This window comes from Emys orbicularis, chromosome 5 (genome assembly GCF_028017835.1).
Source record: "Emys orbicularis isolate rEmyOrb1 chromosome 5, rEmyOrb1.hap1, whole genome shotgun sequence".
In the NCBI taxonomy this organism is placed as follows: Eukaryota; Metazoa; Chordata; order Testudines; family Emydidae; genus Emys; species Emys orbicularis.
The window spans coordinates 110,253,361-110,275,845 of NC_088687.1; positions in this window are offsets into that span (position 1 = coordinate 110,253,361).

Here is a 22,485-nt window from a genome sequence, read left to right on the forward strand (position 1 = left end):
CCATGGGGGCAAGGGGTTCCACTGAGTATTGTGACTGGGGAAGTATGAGAGAGTGAGGGAAGGTAGAACATACAGAAACTGAGAACACACAAGAACAGAGAGAGACAGAGGGAAAAAGCAAGAAAGCCAAGCAGTAGCCTGTGAGCATGGTGTGACCCTGGGTAAAACTAGAGAGAGAGCTTTTGCATCTGTTGGCTAAAGAGGCGTGGGGCTGTAATCTAAAAAAACTGCCCCTTTTGTTCTTGGTTCCTCCTGTGTTTGGAGAAACAGGACTTAGTCTCTTTTACCCAATCTTGTTTATTTACAAGTAATGTACTATCAGACTCCATCAATTTCTACTTCCAACTGGAAAATCCCCAGGGCCCCAAAATTTGACTAGCCACTTGACTCAAAAAGGGGCAACGCTGGTGTCAGCCTTGGAATCCAGTTTTCAAGGAGAAAGAGTGTGAGCTGGTATTTCTGCTGAACCAAGATGGAAGGGCCGTCCTTAGGCATACACAGCATATGCGACTGCATAGGGCACCTGAAAATTTGGGGCATCCCGGGTCTTAGTGTCCACCCTTCCGCCTCTTCCTATCCCTGTTCTGACCCTTCCCGCAGGCTCCCACCACAGCTGGCTGCTGCAGCCTGGGGAGTCTTCCTCCGGAGGGGATCTAGTACTTAAAAGTGAAAAAGCCTCCAGCCTGCCAGACCTATTAGCACAACATTGAAACTGTTAAAGAGCCATTCAAGTGGTGATGAAGCCATTTAACAGGCATTTCCCAACCCCCAGGTATATACTGTCAGTTTCTGAATTTACTGACAAAAACAGTTGTGCATGACTGTAATATTTACTCAGAACATGTTAGTCTACAGGACATTAGTTTAAAATTTGCTTTAAAAATATTTTATTAGTGTGTTGCTGAAGATTATAAAATCACATCGCTAAAAAATCCTTGCATAGATTTTTAGATGCACAATCTGGGTATTCATCTTTAGCCTTAAATGCTTGGATCTTCAGACATATAGTTTTCTAAATAAATCCTTCAAAAGACCATCCTTATCTAAAATACACATGCGAACCCAGGCAGCTGTCGGGCTTAGGGGCACCAGTTTAATAATACTGCATAGGGACCCATAAATCCTAAGGACGGCCCTGCAATATGGAACAAATAATGGGGCTGCTTGCAGAAATCAGAAGTGGCCAGCTGAACTTAAAACAAGACCTGAAACAGGAGCTGGAAGCTTCACAAATGGAATTGAAGCAGCACCTGGAGGTTTGCCAGAAAGGGCTCAGAGATGACTTGCAGACAGAAATGAAATCTCTGTGGGAGCAACAACTACAAAGTGTCCGGACAGATTGGTCTGGACTTGTCCATGCTGGAATAGTGATGAGGTGACCAGCAATCTAACTGGCATAGATCAGCAGTTCTTCTGTGAAATAGTGGAGGCTAAGCAAGCTTTAGCCAAGCTTCAATTTGCCAACCAAGATAAGCTGCAGCAAGGACTTATGGAGCTAAAAATTCACCTCTGGAAGGAAATCAAAGGGTCACAGACCAGTGGAAGGCAGCAGTGTGGAGAGGAATTGAGCTACCTAGCACACTTTGTTAAGATTGGACATTTACAACAGTTTTCTACCCCATTTGTAACCTACAGAGGCCTAGGGGGAGAGGTCAGGCTGTCCCAGCTCAAATAAGGCAAAATCTTTGATAAAAAAAAACTCCTGGGGAGGCTTTTTTGGCCCAGTTCAACCTTATAGTTGAATGGCTGGGAGGAAGGATAGAAAGGAGGGTTACTAGCAGCAAGCTTGGGGGGCCCAGCTCTGATTGTGCTGCAGAACTTACCCAGAACTTTGACCTGTTGTTTGGCTCTAGCCATCATCTGAGCTGGCCAAGGCACAGCTAGGAGCTGGAAGGAGAGGGAAAGAATCCTCACCTGAACTGGCAGGGTACGTGTGGAGACTTGTGTTCTTGGCATACCAGATACTACAGAGACCTTCCAGGATACACTGGCATTGGACCAATTTATAGATGTTCAGCTGGACTTGGACTTGCCAATCAAGATCAGCAAAAGGAGACCAAAGACCCTCCAAGAGGCTGTGAAATTTTCCCGTTGAACTTGAAGCTTTTCTTTCAGTAGTGCACCAGAAGAGAAAGCAGCTGCTAGTGAGGAAGATGGAAACTGATTGTCATGAGCCCTGTAAGTACAGCTCTGTATCCAATATGTATGATGAAAGAGGGAATTTAAATCTGGTACATGACAATATTGAATGATTAGAACAAATGATAAACATGGTTTATAAAAAGGGGAATTTGCCAATAATGCAAAAATAGGTCAGTTAAATTCTGGCACTGTGACAAAATTGGCCCAAAAAGAAGGATTATTATAAATTTAAGGCAGGTCAAGACAGAGTGTCTAGTGAAAGCCTCTCTCCTGGACTGGGAAACAGGTGACACCAAGTTGAAGGAGCAAAGCTTATGGAGGTACAAAGATCAGACCCAGAGTTTTGGTTTAATAGCCCAGATCTAAACAACAGTAAAAGGAGTTTGGCTATCGAGTGCATATTACGATCTGTGTTGTGTATAGGGATAGTTGACACAGACTCAAACATAATGGTTGTTAGACCAGACATGCTAAAAAGGCTACCCAACTCCCCAGACAGTAACAGATGCATAGAACTTTCTAGAGAACTGCTCCTATTACAGAAAGTTCATTTGTGGGTTTCCAACTATTGCAAAACCACTGCATAGATTGGGTCAGAAAAGGAAACCATTTCTATGGTCAGCAAAGTGTGATGTAGCATTTTCAGAGGTGAAAATCCTCTTGTGATGGTGCCTTGCTTGGCCTATCCATGTTTCAAAACCCCCTTTATATTGGACACAGATACTAGTGCTTATGATTTGAGGAAAATATTAACACAAGAACACAATGGACTTGAGCGGATGGTAACTTATTATAGCAAAAATCTAAGTTCACCAGAGAAGAACTCCAGCAGTGGTTAAATCTACAAAATGTTTTCCTCACTGTTTGTATGGGAGGAAGTTGATGGTCAGGACCAACCAATGCTTCCCTGCAATGGCTCTTTAGATCCAGGAATTCTAAGGGACAGGTGGTTGTCAGGTGGTTGGAAAAACTGCAGTGCTAAGATTTCACAATAACATGCAGATGTGGCCATAGGCATAGTAATGTTCCTGCCTTGTCCAGACAGACTTGTTGGGAGGCTAATTTGAAAACACTGCCCCAAGTGGGAGAGCAAGGAATTAGTTGCTCAATGGAACAGGTCTGCCTCTCTTCCTCTAATTTGCAGAAGTGCCCAGTGTTCCCGGTTTATCCTCTGGAACAATGGGGATAGGGTTGCAGGAATGGAACCCAGAACAAACTAAAAACTTCCCAAAGAGAGGATTCTGATCTCATGATAGTGTGTAATTAGAAAATCAACTATCAAACACAGCCACCCTGAAATATGGTCTCCTCCCACAGTACCACAATTAAAGCTTCCTGGTCACAGGGAATTTAAAGACGAAATATTGTCTAGAAGGTGGGAGAAAACAGCAGGTGATGGACACAGCTGTTTGTACCAGATATAACATCAAACATGATCTTAATACTGCTGGACATTTTGGATTTGCAAAACCTTAGCCAAGCTAAAAGAAAATTTCTATTGGGTAAAAGGAAGGCAGGACATAAAAAGTCAGTGCAGAAAATGTGATGCTTGCTTTACAAAGAAGGGTCCCCCTAAAACTGGGACAGCCCCTTTGCAGCAGGATCTTGTGGGAGGCACCAGTGCAGAGCATTGCCATTGATGCTCTTATGCTGTTGCCTGAGGCAGAGTCTGGCAATCAATATTTGCTGGTAGCTATAGATAATTTCAAAAAATGACCGGAGGTATATCCAATAAGAAATCAAGAGGCTGTGATAGTAGCAGAGGTCTTAGTGAAGGTATTCACAAGATTTGTGATCCCGAGTGAGTTACAGAGCAAGGGAGAAACTTGGAATCCAAAGGTTTTCAACAGGTTTGTGAGATTCTAGGCATCCACAAAAGCACACTCACAATCTGATGGGATGGTGGAGAGGTCAATAGGACTTTGGAGGTTCAGCTGGCTACATTTGTAGAGCACCACCAAAGGGACTGAGCCCAGCATATTCCATTCATTTTGATGGCATATAAAACAGCAATGAGAGTACAAAGTGTTCCCCAGGTTTGAGCATGAGCTATCAACCCCAGAAAACCTCTAGTATGAAGTTCCTGAAAAGGAACAAAGGGAATGGAACCCCAAACTGAAAAAGCTAACACTTTTGCTGGGGAAAATTTGAGGATTTAAGAGGGTTGTAGAGACATTTAAGGGGCCACTCCTAAAACAAGGCCCAATAAAGTCTGCCCAGAAACTAGCACCGTGTGGACCGGGGGATTCCACGGGGTATTGTAACCAGGTGTGTGTGTGCAAAAGGGTCAGGGGGTGAGGGAAGGCACAACACATAGAAACTGAGAACACATGTAAGCAGAGTCAGGATGAGCTCTACCCTGACATCTGGTGGTGAATTATGGCGAGTGTGGAAAAGAACTCCAGGGGCTGATCTTGTTTGCATAGGCACACCCACTCGCCTGGCATGAAACAACAGCAACTGAAAGTGGTTACTTTGGCTGGTGTGGGATCCCCAGTTTCTCTGTTATTGGGGCAGGAAGAATAAAGTTTTGTTACCCTGATTCTGTGAATCAAGGCCAGTGGAACTGTTGTATGACAGAAGGACTGAGTGAGTCCTTCACCATTACCTAAGTAGCACTTGCTTGACAAGGGGCATGGATTACAAAACCCAGTGACTAGAGAGAGGATGGGGACAGGTATTTGTACCGGATGGTATGGGCCCCCTCTGAGGGTTTGAAACACCAATTGCACTACCTCCTCTCTCCACTGTTGAATGTCAGAGCTAACTTTGATTCCATCAGAGGTCTAGTTACAGGCTGCTGAGCTGAATTCACTTTGGGCCAATGGTGCACCAGCACTGGGGCTCCCCTACTATGAGCTGAAATCACAAAAGAGCTAAAGTTATTAAGAGCTGAGATCACTGAGTGCTGTGTTAACTAGTGGGGAGCCTGAAGCTATATTGCTAAGCAGCTGGCGGAGCAATTTGTGGGGATGACTGGAGGAGCGGCGCAGAGCCTTGCGGAGCCCGGTTGGAGCGGCCCAAGGAACGGCGAGCGGAGCTGTTTGCGGGGACGGCTGGAGCGGCTCACAGGTCGGTGAGCGGAGCGGAGCAGTTTGTGGGACAGCAGGAAGTGGACTGGCTCGTGGTGAAGGCTGCGGCGGAACCCTACGGAGAGACGGCCGGCCGGCCTTGGATCACGTAAGGTGCCCCTTAACACCCTGCGTGTCCCCCCTTTTTACTCTGGGGCTGCACTGACCAGGGACAGAGACTTTGGGGGTTGTTGGACTTTTGGGACTTTGGGTGGTTGCTGGACCCAAGAGACTTTGGGGGTGTTGGACTTTGGGGACTCTGGGTGATTTTTGGGTTGCTGGATTCAAGAACCAAAGGGAAAGGACACAGCCCAAGTTGCTGGGGTGGGTCTTTTGCTCATGGTTTGTGTTATGAATCCTGTTTGTGGTGTTTTTTCCAATTTAATGCTGATGTCGTTTACCTCATGTTATTAAACATTTTCTGCTACACTCAGACTCCGTGCTTGCGAGAGGGGAAGTATTGCCTCTTAGAGGCACCCAGGGGGTGGTATGTAATTGTCCCAGGTCACTGGGTGGGGGCTCGAGCCGGTTTTGCATTGCGTTATTGAAACGGAACCCCTAGATACAGAACCCGGCCCTTGTTGCTGCCAACTTAGATGGGCAGAAGGGTTACACACAAAAGAACAGAGAAAGAGAAGCAGAGGCAAAAAGCAAGAAAGCCAAGCAATAGCCTGTGAGCACAGTGTGACCTGGGAAAAGCTAGAGAGAAACCGTCAGGTTTGTTGGCTAAAGAGGCTTGGGGCAGTACGCTAAGGAACTTCTTTTGTTCTTGGTTCCTCCTGCAATCAGAGAAGGACTTTGTACATTCCTTGTAAATAAACAAGATTGCACAACAAGAATACCAGACTCCATCGATTTCTACGTCCAACTGGAACGGCCCCAAGACCCCGAAATTTGACTGGCGGCTTGGGGTGAAAAAGAAGCAAACAAAATGATTTCCTCTCTCTGTTTGTAAATGTGTTTAGTTTTGGCTGCTACTGAAGCAAAGAACGTCACGCTTTCAAAACTTTAAGTATACAGGTTGTTTTAATTCTTCATTCATTTTGCCTCCGGTAGAAAACAACTTAAATTACTGCTTTAACTTTTTTTCTATTTTCTGGTGCTTAACTGTATAATTGTAATCCTGAAATAGTATTCCAGTGTATGGATCTGAAGAGGGACCTGCTATTTTTATTGTTGACTGAATATATGAGAATTACAACCCTGCTTTCTCCATTTCCATTAATCTTTCCAGGATGTCTTAATTCAGAAGCAACAAAGAGTTCTGTGGCATCTTATAGACTAACAGACGTATTGGAGCATAAGTTTTCGTGGGTGAATACCCACTTCGTCAGACGCATGTGGTGGAAATTTCCAGAGGCAGGTATAAATATACAGGCAAGAATCAGTCTAGAGATAATGAGGTTAGTTCAATCAGGGAGGATGAGGCCCTCTTCTAGCAGTTGAAGTGTGAACACCAAGGGAGGAGAAACTGCTTTTGAAGTTGGCTAGCCATTCACAGTCTTTGTTTAATCCCGAGCTGATGGTGTCAAATTTGCAAACGAACTGGAGTTCAGCAGTTTCTCTTTGGAGTCTGGTCCTGAAGTTTTTTTGCTGCAGGATGGCTACTTAACTCTGATACTTAATTCAGAAGCCAAATCATAGGGCCCATTTGTGCCATTCAGGCACATTCCTATACTCTGGGTGCTGATCGGGGTTGGGTCTTGTCTACACTTTCAGTTTAACTGTTTTTAGCATTGGTTCAGCCATATCTGTTGCTGACAAAGGCTAAATTACAGCATGTAGATAAAGCTTCAGTGTTATAAACTTCCGTATAGCTAGTTACCACCATGCGTAATGAAAGAGGTGCCGGGGCTCAAGCAATTAGGTGCCTGGACTCAACAATTTTTTTCATTAAGAACTGATGCAGCAAGCCCAGAGGTGCCTGGGCTATGAACTGCCAAGCCCAGAGGTGCTAGGGCTCAGCCCTGGTAAGCCCTGACACAAATTAAGCACTGGACAGTTACAATTATAGCACGGTTATAAGAAAAGAACCATGGTAGAGCCCTTCTAGCAAAAAACATGACTAAATATTGCTAACATTTGAGCCTTTCCTTTGAACAGGCCCTTTACAAAGTAAGGATATTCCAGAAAGTTGTTCCCTAAAGGCTATGTGTGTAGGAAATATTTGCTAAAATATTACTTGGCTGCTACCACCAATTCAGCTCCAACTGTGGTGTCGGAGAAACTTCCACAGTGGTAACACTAAAGAGATTATTAACATGGACAAAGCTGTGCAGGTAACTGGAATTTTAAGTTCTGTATTGTATAGACCTGCTCTGAGCAGTTACACAACTCAGGGATAGATATACAAAGGGATTTAGTTGCCTAAATCCAGAAATCTGATCCTCAAAACCCCTGCAGAGTTGCCCCCTCACCCTGTAGGTGCCTAAATTCTTTAGCTGTCTAAATTTCTGCCAGTAAAGTTCTCTGGGTGCCTAAATTTTTGCTGGTGGACACGTGTAAAGGCACCTCTGCCCTGATGCCCAGCACCTAGCTCATGTATAAGCCCTGGCTGCAGTCTGAAACTAAGTGTTCCCCTGCCTATCTTGCCTAGGGCCAGATCAGGACCAGATCAGGGCCCACATAAAAGGAGGAAGAGGAGGTGCTCCTTCCCCACTTCTATCCAATATCCCAGTTGTTAAAGCACTCATAGAGGATGCAGGAGAACCATGTTCAAGTCTGGACTCTGCCTGATCTGGAGCAGGAACTTAAACCAGTTCCCCTGTCTCCCTGAGGAGTACACTAACCACAGGGATAAGGGGTAGGTGTCACGCAATTGCTCCTGTTGAAGCTATTCCACTTTATATAAATAATTAAATGGTCATTGGGCCAGAGAGAGAGTGAGAATGTCTTGATAGCCCAGTAGCTAGGGCATTCATGTGGGAGGGAGGAGAATCAGGTTCCAGTCCCTCCTTCAATGGCTATTTGTGTTCAACCATGGCTGAGGGAGAAAGTCACAGACAATCACCACCTTCTATAGCATAGCATCATGACACTCATAAGGAAAACATTCTCCTCCTTCCACACTGGTCAGGAAAATTATGGTAATATCCTGATAGCAACAACTGTGCCTTTACACAAATTGTTATTAGTCGAGTTTTAACAGTAGTGTAGACACAGCTACTTGGAGGGCACACAGAGAATGATCTTTACACAGTTGGAAAAAACACTCTTGCTTGTTTCAACAGTGTGTTTCCATTTGCCTGAAGCCATTCTCGTAGTCCCACGCATGTCAGAACAACCCAGTCCTGTTAGACAAGTTGCATTAGTATATGTTAACTTCAGCATTAAAACGGCTTGCAACAAAATTGCTTAGCAGTAGCAGCTCTCTAAAATTTAAATGCAAACATTAAAAAAGTGTCTAAATCCAGGTTTAGGATTGGACTGGCCGCTTGTTTTCACCACCCACCACAGGTCCTATCACCTACAAATTACATTTAAAACTGTTTTGCTATATCCAAATTCAAGGTGGAACTCAAGTATTCAGCCTCCCCTATTACTAAGGCAGCATGAAAATGAGACTGGTGTGATTTCCAGAGGCATGAGGGCTTGAAAACTCCACCTGATGAAAAAGCCTCTTTCATCCCGCTATACAAGAAATCTTCTAAACTCAAGAATTTGGCAGAACACATTTTCATAATGAGGATGCCTCATAACACTAAGGTGTCTGGAGTTCCACAGGTAGGTCATTTATTTTTATTATTGCTTTTTTATATTATTATTTCATTATCCTGAAGCACACTGAGCAAGTTGGGGTGGGGGAGTGAAGGAGGGAGAAGGTGGCAGAGGAGAGGTGCTATATAGCTAAATATATACATGCAATTATTAAATTTGATGTCTGATCAATGTCCAAGATGGGGAATATAACCTGAATACCCTAATTCCTAGAAGTAACTACCCTCAGCAGCTCTGTTTCCAGGGAGGATATCACAGTAGCAGCCAACTCTGACTGCCTGATGTTATCAAGGGTCTCTGAAAGTAGAACCATGTAGAGGTTGGACTTCTTAAGTGTCACCAAAAGATGTCCACTTCCCCCATCCCCAACCCCTAGCTAAGTGAAACAGTGAGCATCTGAGCAGGTAACTTTCAGCCACCAGACAGGTTGATTAATAGAATTCTGGCCCACAACTACCCACAAGTTGATTTAATAAAGGTCTTTTCTCATTCTGATGCAGAATGTAAATATTATCACTGCAATATTCACTTCCGAGTTTACTGTCTTCCCCAAGGGTAAGCACTGAAACTTTGGAAACAATATTTCAAAGAAAAAGTGGACACTGCAGAAAAACTGAAACCTAATGTCACAGGGCCTCACAGTCCACTTCCTTGCCCCTTACGTTATTTACACCTGTGTAAAGTCAGTGAACACCTCCATTACCACATCAAAATAGTCGCAGTTTATATATGTTTTGCACAGATATAAATGCCTATAAATAGTGTAAGGGAATGGAGAATCAGTTCCACAGTCCTTAACATAATAATTTACTTTAGGCATGATTTTCAATGCTTCTTTGAGAGGCTCCCACCTACAATGATGCAAGCACTGAAACGGAAAATATTTCTTTTTTAAAGTAACATATCAAAAGATTCTTTGCACACCATATGAAAGTATTATTTCCAGGGTATGAAATCTAATGCTCATGCAAGCTGTGATCCAATCTGTCTCAGTGAATCTTGCAATATATCCTCACAAGTCATAAGCATGTGATCCTATAGTTGTAACTCTTGCTTCTGGTCATGCCCACTGTGTGCTAATTGCTTTCCAAATATAAATGAAGGCAAAGTCCCTTCCTTAAAGAATATAGAGCATCAGGACAAAAAGTGGAATATTTTAAACCAACACTGAAATACGAGTGGCCCATTGACATATGCCAGCAAAAGGTGAGCCCACAGTTTGCATGGAAACTTACAGTGCCACAATCACAAAAATTCAACTCTCTGGTGAATAACATGAGCAGCACTAGGCACCATGGAATTATCCTGTATTATACTCCCAAGTGTCTCATTAAATCTCTTCCACATTTTCTGTGTTTTAGAGCTAAACTTTCAGTAGTTTTCAATTCTACAGTAAAAGCAGTCGCAAGTCTATTTATTTTGCTGGACTTAACACACGGAGATATAAACTACCAATTGCCATGTGTCTACAAAGCATTGTTTGTACCTTTCCATCCATGACAGTTCAGTGAAAGGGCAAGTTGTACTTGAAACAAGTACTGGGAAGCAGTAAGGTTTAGAGAAATCAAAATTACAGGGGAACTGGATGAAATAAAATTGAGATGAAATGCTGGTTGGGGGGGGGGAAGGGTTTTTTTCTGTGGAGAAAGTACCGCTACCTTCATATGCAATTATTACTAAAAACAATGAACAGCTAGACTATCATACATGCAAATTCTTTCCAGATCTTTCATACTGTTTCCAAGGCAAGATATGGAAAATCCGTTTCATGCAGGCTATTCAGACTTTCTTCTAAGTATCCTCTTTTTTTACTTTTCTACATATACACAATACTTTATAGTAATTCACCATGCTGTAGAGATTTTTTGTTTTAAAAATGGCATTTTTTACAGCTAGTCTGATATTTAGTGCTAACTCTTAACCCTTGTCAGCATACACTTTGAATAAATATTGAATATTTCTTTAAAATGTATAACTAAAGATAAAACTTAAGACTTGTAAAGGCAAGAGGGGGCCAGATTGTCAGACAGTGTAAATTGGTGTAGCTCCATTAAGTTCATTGGAGCTATACCCATTTATATTAGCTGTGGATCTGGTCCAAGACTCTGTTACATTGTGCCCCATTCCCATAAGCATGATAGAACAGGTAATAATTTAAATACATGTAAACAATGACTCAAACTCACTAGGAACAAGTTTCTTCTTTGCTTTAGCAACAGTGACTTCAGTGGGACTATTGGCATGACTAAAGAGATCAGAATCTAGCCACGATGTAAAACCTCTAAACATCTCTTCACAGATGGGAAAATACAGTGGATGGATGCTAAATAATTATATATATTTTCATTTCTATTGAGCCCTTGGGCCCCTGGTTGCCTCAGAAAATAGAATCTAAAGCATGTCAAAACTAAACCATAGATAACATGAAATAATAAATAAAATGAATTTCTAAGCCAGTGCAAAAATAAAGCAAATCCCCAGTAATAACCCATCAACTCATGAACAAACAGTTCTAAAGATACTGCTCTATAATGGCCATAACCACACCAACTATCGTATAAAAGACTTCAATGAACTACCTGGCAGAAAGATACCTAAATAAAACAAGTTACAATTCTTAAAAATTGAAAGGAAAAAAATTCTTAATAATAAACAATGAAAATAAAACAGGCACCTACCAGTACTTAACCTGAAGCACATAGTAAAGAATCTCAAGAAAGGAAAAAGTAATGATATTAAAAGGCTTGTTGATCTAATAGAAGAGCCGCTAATAAAAGTTCCTCTGATATCCATGGACTTCTGTTTCCTGTCACATTAGTTCAGCTAACTATATTAGACTAATGTACTCCTTTTACCTCAGTGTATCAAACTGAATTAGCATAAGACAATGTATCCTTGACAAATCGCCTGATACTGCAACAGTGCTGCACATAGACATTGCACTATTATTTATACTAACAAAGTGAAATGTAAAGGGAAATCTTTAAATAATGTTTTATTGATTACATTCCGGACTTTTTCCCCCCACTATTGGATACTACTCTTCACTGTGCTGTATTTTAAAATCTCACCAAATAAAAGGTTAAGACAATACTTTCCTCAGGCTATAGCTGGCTGAGTTAATTCTTACTCTTTACCACTATTAAAATAACTTTTAGTTCCTTTTTAGGATTTGACAATAAAAAATATAGTTACTTTCTAAAAAATATTTATTATGCTACAATGTCTACATTTCTATCATCTGTTTTAAAATATTATGAGTACAAATTAAAGAATAAAAGCTGAAAAAATTAAGAACTGAATTATACTGCATTGTGCAATTCCACTTCCCTTTATGAGCTCTAGTTGCTGCTATCTCATGTGAGCTGCAAAAGAATTCTGTGGAGATTCTGACTTGCAAACTAAGGTAAAGTTTTTAAAAAAGGAGAGTTTGTCTGAGTGGCTTTTACTTACCACTTCTTTCTTCCCAGACAATAGAGTGAAGGGATCAACCAGGTATCCACTGAAACCTACAATATATATAGACGTAGGTATTGAGCAAAGTCTACTGTCATCACCACACACTCACATTCCTACCTTACACTCTGGAGGCACTGCCTACCTGCAATTTAATGATCTCAATCAGCTCTTTCCAGCACAGCAGTAACCAGCAGTACTAAACTTCAAATTGTTTCATGCTCATCATATTCTAGGAAATGTCTCATCAGCATTAAACAAGAGTAACTCATATGTTCCTGTGAATGCGGTGGAGCTGTTTGTTCCACTCTGACAAATTGCTGGGCACCTTATCATTCAGTAATCTCTCTAATAAGAATTTTCCAAAAAATATTTTGTGGTATCAGAAGTCTAACAAAAGGGTTCTGATAGGGATATGGTACTGTTATCTGTCTATTCATCTATCTGTTCATCTTTCTATCTGTTTCATCTGCCTATTGATCTGTCTAAGAAGAGAAGTGAAGGAGAATCAGATAAAAAACAGTCTCATTGGGAAACCTGTAAGAATCCCTTTCAGAACAAAGGAGTCATTTTCATTCTTATCAGTGTTCAGTGTTTCCAATTAAAGAGAAGCTACAGTGATCATTAGCATTTTGGCCATTGCTGGTGTGGTTCTCATTCTTACAGAGATTTAAAGATGTGAGACTGCTCCTGGTAATTGTATCCCGAAGTCTAGAAAGTAGGACAGGTATGAAGATGCTTCGTACGATATAAAAGATTCATGAACTATACAAATAATTGACTCAAGTTAGACCAAGAGCCACTATACAGGACTGGGTTTGTAAGGAATCTGGGTACTGACCAGGCAACATCAAATATTGCAATTAATTTTTGCTTTACAGACCTACTCACTCTTAAAGAGCACCTTCACTTGGAAAAGTGACTAAGTGAAGCAGCATCTTACCCAAGAGATCTGCTTCCTATGTGTATACAGGTCATATCTACTGACAAAAATAGTTTGGTGACAAAACAAGTTATTGTTGCTTTTCACTCCAGTTAGCTGCAGAGACAACACAGCTGACAAGGTGTGAGCTGGATTTTATACATTATCAACAGAATTATTTATTAAATTCTAAGTTGTTAAACTCATGCCACCCTCTGGAGGCACTGGGGTGGCACAGGGATGAGTAAGACATAATTTGAAGTTCAGGGAGCTGTATAGGTGTAACCAAAAGCCTAATTACCCTTATTACTCATGATGATGCACTAGGAGCAAAGTACCCAGATTTATTCTCAGATCCCAGACAGAGCTGACTATTAAAAATATCTTTTTATTTGTGAAAGCTGAAAACACTTGAAATGGAATAAATAAACCTGGAAACTCATAATGCCATTTTATAGTCACTTTTCCTACTAGAACTGCACTTTAATTTTACATACAAAATAATTTTAATTGATCCCCCACTTGTAGAAAAATACATATTAGAATAGCTTAAAATAGGAAGACCCTTGTGTCCTGTGAACTATGCATATATCCTCCTTTGGTTTATTAAGTGTAAAACACCAGCTCTGGTATTGAGAAAGTTATTAGACTTATTCAAGATTCAAACACATGGTCAGTGTTCAACCAGGTAGATGCCTAACTTTTTAACAGTTGTTTTTTATTCAAGATACATTGTTCTGGCTGTCAAACACAGAATGATTCTTGTAACAGGCTATACCAGCCTTTTCAGATTTTAGGAGGGTGACCCCTCCTGGACCAGTATTTTGCTGTTCCAGAAACAATAGCTTAAGGAAGAGGAGCTGGTCATTGAGGAAGTGGTTTCAGGAAGGCAGTCTGGGGCTTGGGAAAACACTTATTCCAGCCTGCGTTTAGGGCCCAAGAATGATACTTTATGAGCAGAAGGGCTGTAACTCTCTGTCACAGGGTAAACTGGGCCTTTAAGAGTATGTCTACACAGCTGCTGGGAGCAAGTCTGACAGCCCAGAACAACAGACTTGTGTTAGCAGGGCTCAAGCTAGCTCGCTAAAAATAGCAATATAGACATTCCAGTTTGGGCTAGAGCTCTGGCTCTGAAGCCTAGGGACAGGGGTGGACTTCAGAGCCCGAGCTCCAGCCCACGTGTCAAACCAATGTCTACACAGCTAGTTAGTATGCTCCCCAAGCCCTGCTAGCATGAGTCTGTCAACGAGGTCTGCAAGACTCTTTCCCAGCGGCTGTGTAGACATACCCTAAAAGGGAACTGCTCCAGTGGCTGTGTAGACATACCCTAAAAGGGAACTGCTCCAGCCCATCTGCACTGTGTTAGCAGCCTTGAGGGGCATGATGAAGGACTGAGGTCCATATAAAGAGCCAAAAGAGAATGGGGGTTTTGGGGAAGCTCAGGAAATTGTAGAGTGAGAAAGACTCTTGCAGGCAATACCCTGACACCAGGGGAGTTTTGAAGCCAGAGCCACAATGTTGAGCTCCAGCCAGGTGAGCCTGGGAGAGGTAGTTGAATTAGTTGAGGGAAGACGGGCCTCTTGTTGGAAAAGAGGGGCTGGGCCCAGTTTAAACCTGGTGTAAAGACTCAGTGTTTGTGTTAGACTAATAGGTGAAGAGATCACTGAGTTCTATTCGTTGCCAGCCTAAGTGGAACTAGTGAAGGGTGAATCAAAGGGACCAGAGAGAAGAACAGCCCAGAAGGAGTGCTGCAGGGTTCCCTTAGTCAAGAGGGAAGGATTTAGGGCCATTGGAGACTGTGCCCAAAGTTAAATAAACTAGACCCCCACTCAAAAGGGGTAATTTTGTTTGAAACACTGGACTGTGCAGTTCTTAAGGGGCCCTGATGGGAGGAAATGGAGGCAGGGTGTGGCAGAGTGACCTCTGGTCATGACTGGGTGGCTGACCCAGTTGCATTACCTTTCCCCCTCAGTAGTGAAGACTCAAGGTGTCTCTTAATTGTACTAGCAACCTCCCTCTCTGAGAACCAGGAGAGCATACCTGGCTGAATTGTTCCAAGGCTGCTGGGACTGGAGTCCAGAGTCCTAGCAAGGCCTGATGGGAAATGGAGATGGGACATAAAGAACAGAGAGAGACCTGGAAGCTACGGGTAATAATGAGGGCAAGTAACACATTTTTCTTAATTTTTATCAACTAGGGTTTACTTTGAAGCAGATGCCTTTTTTGATCAACTGACCAAAAGGATGTGGACAAATTGGAGAGAGTCCAGCGGAGGGCAACGAAAATTATTAGGAGCCTGGGGCACATGACTCACGAGGAGAGGCTGAGGGAACTGGGTTTATTTAGTCTGCAGAAGAGAAGAGTGAGGGGGGATTTGATAGCAGCCTTCAGCTACCTGAAGGGGGGTTCCAAAGAGGATGGAGCTAGACTGTTCTCAGTTGTGGCAGATGACAGAAAGAGGAGTAATGGTCTCAAGTTGCAGTGATGGAGGTCTAGGTTGGATATTAGGAAAAACTATTTCACTAGGAGGGTGGTGAAGCACTGGAATGGGTTACCTAGGGAGGTGGTGGAATCTCCATCCATAGAGGTTGTTAAGGGCTGGCTTGACAAAGCCCTGGCTGGGATGATTTAGTTGGGATTGGTCCTTCTTTGAGCAGGGGGTTGGACTAGATGACCTCCAGACGTCTCTTTCAGCCCTAATCTTCTATGAGTCCATGACCCTATTTGAAAGGAGTGGGGGGGAAGTCTCTGGCAAGGAAAGAGTTAACTAACAAATTCACTCCATGGATGTGGTTTTCTGTTTTGTTTGACCTGTCCGTTAGTTATTCTGCAGAAAGTAGTTACTCACAATTCAAGGTACTTGAAACAAACACCATTTGAAGTCCTTTCGTGTTTGTGTAGAAAACCCACCTCAAACAATGACTCATTTACAGGCTGCCAGTAAGTTATGTGAGTTATGAACTCTGTCAAGGCACTGTTTTTGTCATCAGGAGCCTATAAACAGTCGAGAAATATGTCTGACATGCATACATACTACAAAATGCTACAAGCTCTCTTACAACATCCCAAACAAACTGGCGATACACAGGACTTGCAGTGAGAGCAAGACAAATATAAATCCATCTGTCTCCAAGGGACAATATTCATTCCTGAGCATGTGCACATACATTCCAGTAGAAAAATGTGGATCACATACAGTTAAAATAAAACTTTTTAAATCAATCTAAAAATTGACTAACATGTATCCTAACAAAGACATCACAGCAGCACAAGGCTTATATCTGTCATTAATAACATTACGGGATCACACTGGTCATATTACTAGATATAAATCCCAATAGAATTATTATGCATCGTCAAGATATCCCTCTCACACCAGGAAGAAAATTACCTCTTGTACAATATGCCAATTACATTTTAATGTTCCACTAATCAGAACAATATACTGCCATGCATTTATTACATAAATGAGATAAGGCTGATGTCACTTTCTTTAACAGATAGCCATGTGGCTCGCTGTTGAGGAGATTGTAAGAATCAGAGTTTCTGAACACAATGTCCACTGAAATTTGTTCTGCCAAATTCCGGCCATTGATCTGTGTTTGGAAAGTGCATATATTTGGCCTAAAATGTCCTCCTTTCCTCCAGCCACCCACACTCCCAATCGTAAACAAAACTGTTGGCTCTACGAAAAAAGAGCCCCATGCTGATTGCATTATGGATAATGATATAAACATTATTTGGTGCAAAGCCAGCTACTGTCAGCCCTGAAACAACCTGAAATAGTGCTCTTTCTTGACATCCATGGTGCAGTTTTCAGGGTAGAATTTAACCCTGAATTATCTGTTTCATTTAAATACAGAATACTTTTTGGGTGATATTTAAACAAATTTTTTTGTTCAAAAAGGAAAGCACAGTGAATTAAAGTTGATATGTATGAAATTCTGCATTCACATACGCTTCAGTATGCACTGGGAAATAATATTTAGACCAAATTCTATCCTTGGTAGTATACCTGAGGTTTCCACTTCAGTACATATATGCCTCTGAGAGCAGATTCTTGATACTGTAGCCTTTGTACTTGAATATTCAATTTATTTTTTCCTTTAATAAGTGCAAATTTGTCTTTGATGTTATCATTCTTACAGGGCAATATTCTACTTTTAGTTTCCCACATGACTTTACTGTCAGCTGGGTTAGATTGCAAAAATATACTGAGAGTAGTATTTGGCCCAATATGTTTCTATTGTATTCAGAAAATAATAAGGGAGACTTCCTGAGGCTAATTTAAGACTACATAAATTATGTAAAGGCCACATAACCTAGTGGACAAAGTGTCTGCATCATATCACACAGAGTAGTGTGTTACTAGGATTGCCAACAGTCCCTTATTACAAGGGACATCCCTTATTACAAGGGACGTCCCTTATTGTTTCATCTCTGTACAACAAGATCGGGAGTTGCTGAGTGCTGCAAAAAAGCAGCAAGAAATACCCCTGGTGAATGTAGGTGAGTACTGCTTATTATTATCAATGATAATAATAATAATTAATAATAATAATATTGGGAGGATGGGTAGGGCAGGGGTGCTAAGAAAACAGTCTCTTGTTTTTTAAATACAATGTTGGCAATCCTATATGTTATGCAAAATGTAATTGCATTGTAGTTTAATGTTTTTATCACATAAACAGTACCCAAAAATTCTTCAGAGTTATTGTAAATAATACACATACAGTGCTCAATAATGTCAGAAAGAGAGAGCATTTGACAGGTATAGTCAAGGGGGAAAGGATGAGATATGAAATGAGTGGGAGAGTCAATGAAGTGAAAAACCACAGGAAGGCTTTTCCAGATAATAAGAGGAAAGAAGGCTTTCACACCAAATGGTACAAGATTTTCTGACTGGACAGAAAGGAGGCCAGTGTTCGACAACCAGAGCACTAGGGGGAAATAGAGAGCATCTTTTAGCAAGTCCATGATAGCTTTTAATAACGAGAGGACAAATTTGAACAGAATCCTAAAATAAATGGGGAGTTAGAATAGAAATAAAGTTGCTTGAGGATGGAGTTGATATTGCATTTCTTTGTATATATGAGAAAGTGAATAGAGGCAGTCTGCATGTGCTGGGCTCTGGAGAGGCAAACGGGCAGAGACATGCAATAGTCAAGGCAAGAGGAAAGGGAAAGCATGCATATTAATTTCAGAAATGGAAGGCCTGGGTCAAGGAGGAAGTTAGAAAAGATAAGGTTCATTTGATTATGATCTTCTCTCTCTAGAAAAGGCTCACAAAAAGGCTGAAGGTACTGAAATGGTAATGAGGAATATGAAAAAAGCATAGCGGGCTGAGAAAATAATGGAAGCCACAAAAGAGCTGAACTCCTGGAAAACTTGTATCTTACACATTTTTATTAAGATTCCTATCAAAACAATAATTAGATTAATTTATTTCTAACTTTTTTCTGAAGTAAAAACAGTATCCAATGATTCAGAACAATACTCATGAGAAATAAAACCAATTTAGGAAAAAATGTAGCCATATGGATCCCAGCTTGTTAGAGAGACAATGGGGCTGAGGTAAAATCTTTTGTTGGACCAACTTCTGTTGGTGAGACAAGATTTTTAGTTTACACAAAGCTCTTCTTCAGGTCTAATAAATGTACTGAGAGTGTCACAGGTAAATACAAAGTGGAACAGATTGTTTAGCATAAGTAGTTAACACATATTTCAAGGGACCGACCATTCAGTGTGGCCAGTTATGACTTCTGCAATAATAAGAGAGTGGAAAATGGGGCGGGGGAGGTTATAGATCACTGTAATAAGCCATAAATCCAGGTCTCTATTAAGTCCAGGATTTTTAGTGTCTAGCAAAGTTATGAATTTAAGGTCCCAGCCCAGGCTCATTTCTTGACAGTTTTCTGTAGGTGTCCTTTGAGGACAAGAACTGAGAGGTCAGATATGGAGTAAATGTTTTATGAAAAGTGTCTGCTATGGATGATACAGTGTTTCTGTCATATCATTTTTCTATGTGAGTTCATCTGAGAGCATAGTGATTGTCTCATTTCACCAACAGAGTTGTTATTGGGGCATTTACTGCACCAGATGAGGTATACCACATGTTGTGATAGGCATGGGTAGGACCCATGGATCTTGAAAGGTGTGTTCTCGGGGTTATTGATCATCATGGCAGTGGAAATATGTCTGCAGATTTTGCACCTGTTGTGGCACAGTCTGGTGTGACTTGGAGGTGGTGGGTCCTGGACTGTGCTTGCTTCTGATGATAAACTTGGAGAGATTGGGGGGTTGTTTGAAGGCCAGAAGAGGGGATTTGGGAAAGATTTCTTTCAAAATGTAGTCCCCATCAAGTATGTGTTGCAATTGTTTAATGCTACCCCATATGGTTTCCAGTGTGGAGTAATAGGTGAGAAGTAGGGGTGTGTGGTCAGAAAGGGTCTTACTTCTGTATTGAAGCAGATTCTCTTGGGGTATTTGGGTGGCCTGTTCCATGACACAGCTGAACCTCTGTAGTGCGTCTGGTGAAGATGTGCTATCCCGTCGGCATAATTACTCCATCTCAGCAAGAAGTGACATAGCACCAGTGTGGACAGTGCGAAACTTGCATCACTCGGGGGGAGGGGGCTTTTTCACACTCCTGAGCAATGTAAGTTAGATCAACTTAAGTGTTAGTGTAGACCTGCCCTATGTCTGGCTTATCTCTGTGTTAGTATTGTTAAAACACATACTAGCATTATAAGAATGTGTGTAGTGTTTTGACTTTATTGAATGCTAGTGAGTTCCTGCGTGCATTAATCTCACTCAGAACATCTGTATCCCATATTGTAAGGTAATATTTGAGCAGCTGTATTGTGAGCCTCTGTGACTATGTAAATCACCAGACAGGAGAGAGACAGTAAGAAATGTGAAATGCTGGTCTTCAACAGAAGATGTTACATCCTTCCTAACAGGAAAGACCGATCAACACCAAATGGACTATTGTGGGACATTGAAGAGGACAAAAGACTTTGTTGTTCTGCTCTCTCCACCGTGAAGATGAATCATGCAAATGGATTCCTACCATCAGCCGAATTTGCAGCTTGGAGTACATGTCAGGAGGGGGATAAGAACCCCAAACAGAAGGAACTGTTTTTCCTCTATGCTGCTTGGACTCTGAGGTTTTTTTCTAGGCATAAGCAAGACATCCACAGCTACTTAGCCTGGATTAGCCCTAAAGGACATAAGAGCTTGCTTATTATAGAAGCTTTTATTAACTTTTGAAATTTAAGATTATAAACTCATTTGTTATATATGTTTACCTGCTTTAACCTTGTAAATAACTCTAATTTCCTTTTCCTATTTAATAAATCTTTAAATCACTTATTATTTGATTGGCTACAAGCATCATCATTGGTGTGAGATCTAAGGTGCAATTGACCTGAGGTAAGTGACTGGTTCTTTGGGACAGAGAGTAATCTGAATACTGCTTTGATTCTTGGTGTAAGGGTCCAGTATATCACAAAAGTATGTTCACCTAGGAGGTGAGATAGATCGGAGTACCCAATGGAACTGTCTGCTAAGGCTGTTACAGTGCCTGACAAGTTTATACTTGATAACTCGTTGGTGAACCAGTATAGAGTACAGTACAGAGTGTCCTTGTTTGAAGGTGGTTTTAAGTGTGTTAAGGTGTGTATCGCGGACTTTTCCTCAGAGCATCTTCTGTGTTATCCAAGTGTCTGGTTGTAAATAACAGATTTCTTGGTGTGTTTCTTAGTCCAGAACCCCTCCCCAATTCATAGTACATGAGGTGTTACTGAATTACACAAACAGGCAAAAGAAACAGTCCTCTCCCCTCTCTTTCCCTTATGAGAGAGGGGAACCTGGGTGAAAACAAAGAAGGGCAAAGATTGCCTGTCTGTCAGGAAGTCTTTCTGGATTTAGGTCTATGAGCTTGGTCTATCAGTGTCTATTACCCCTTAGTGGGGCCTACCTTCTGCCCCTCTGCTTGGGGCATACTGCTTTACAGCTGGTCTGTGCAGCTTCAAGAGTGGTATAGCCTGCAACTGTCTCCTTTTCAGCTGACCTATCTTTGTTGTCTGTAATCCCTGAAGTGAAGCAGCCCTCTTCCTGCTCACCACCCCTTCCTTTGGCAGGTTTCCCTTTTTTAAATTCCTCACCCTCCAGGCAGAAGAAGTCCTGTGGGTGCACCATTAGTTTTGAACAGCCCAGACGAGTTCATTAGTCTCCTCTCCACCAGAGTGAGAGTGTGTCCCTTCACAGGGTGACTACTGGATCTGTGAAGATAAGTGTGGTGATCCATGGGTTTCTTGTATATAGTTGTCCATAGGGTTCCGTTGTTGAAGCTGATTGTGGTGTTCAGGAAGTTAACTCTGCTGTGGGAGTGTTCTAGAGAGAGTTTGATGGATGATGGTGGTTGTTGAAGTCATGGTGGAATTTTATAAGGGAGTTTAGGTCATCTGTCCAGAGGATGAAAATATCACCAATGTATCTCAAGTATATCATTGGTTTTGTGGTGCATTTTTTCCTCCTCCTGTCACTGGAGAGGTGTTAACTAGCCACTTTGCCTTGAATAGTCCCTTGAAATGTGTGTTAACTACTTATGCTAAACAATCTGTTCCACCATGTATTTAGTTGTGACACTCTGAGTACATTTCCCAGATCTGAAGAGCTCTGTGTAGCTTGAAAGCTTGTCCTTCTCACCAACAGAAATTGGTCCAATAAAAATATTACCTCATCCACCTTGTCTCTCTATTGTAGGAAAAGAACAGTTCTGCCATATGGTATAAAGATGTGATGTCTATAAAAATAGCTAAACTAGAAAAATGTAAGCCTTTAAAGGTGAGACTTCAAAAACAGCTAAGTGATTTAAGAACATCCAAACCCAAACTGTCAAGTTAAATACGATATAATTAGGGCTACATTAGTTTCATTCCTAATGTTCATAAATCTTTTCACGTGAACTCTAAATGAGGGAGGGGATCAAATTAGTTTTAAATGTGTCTTATTTAATGTAAGCATTTAAAAGGCCAGTACTTTTCTCTTTTACAAAATTCTCTCATTGGTAATTTAAGAAAAAAATAAAGAAAATACTATACAATGAGTAAGATATTTAAATTAATGCAATAGCTATTAGAATCAATGAAAGAATAAAACATTAAAGTCTTT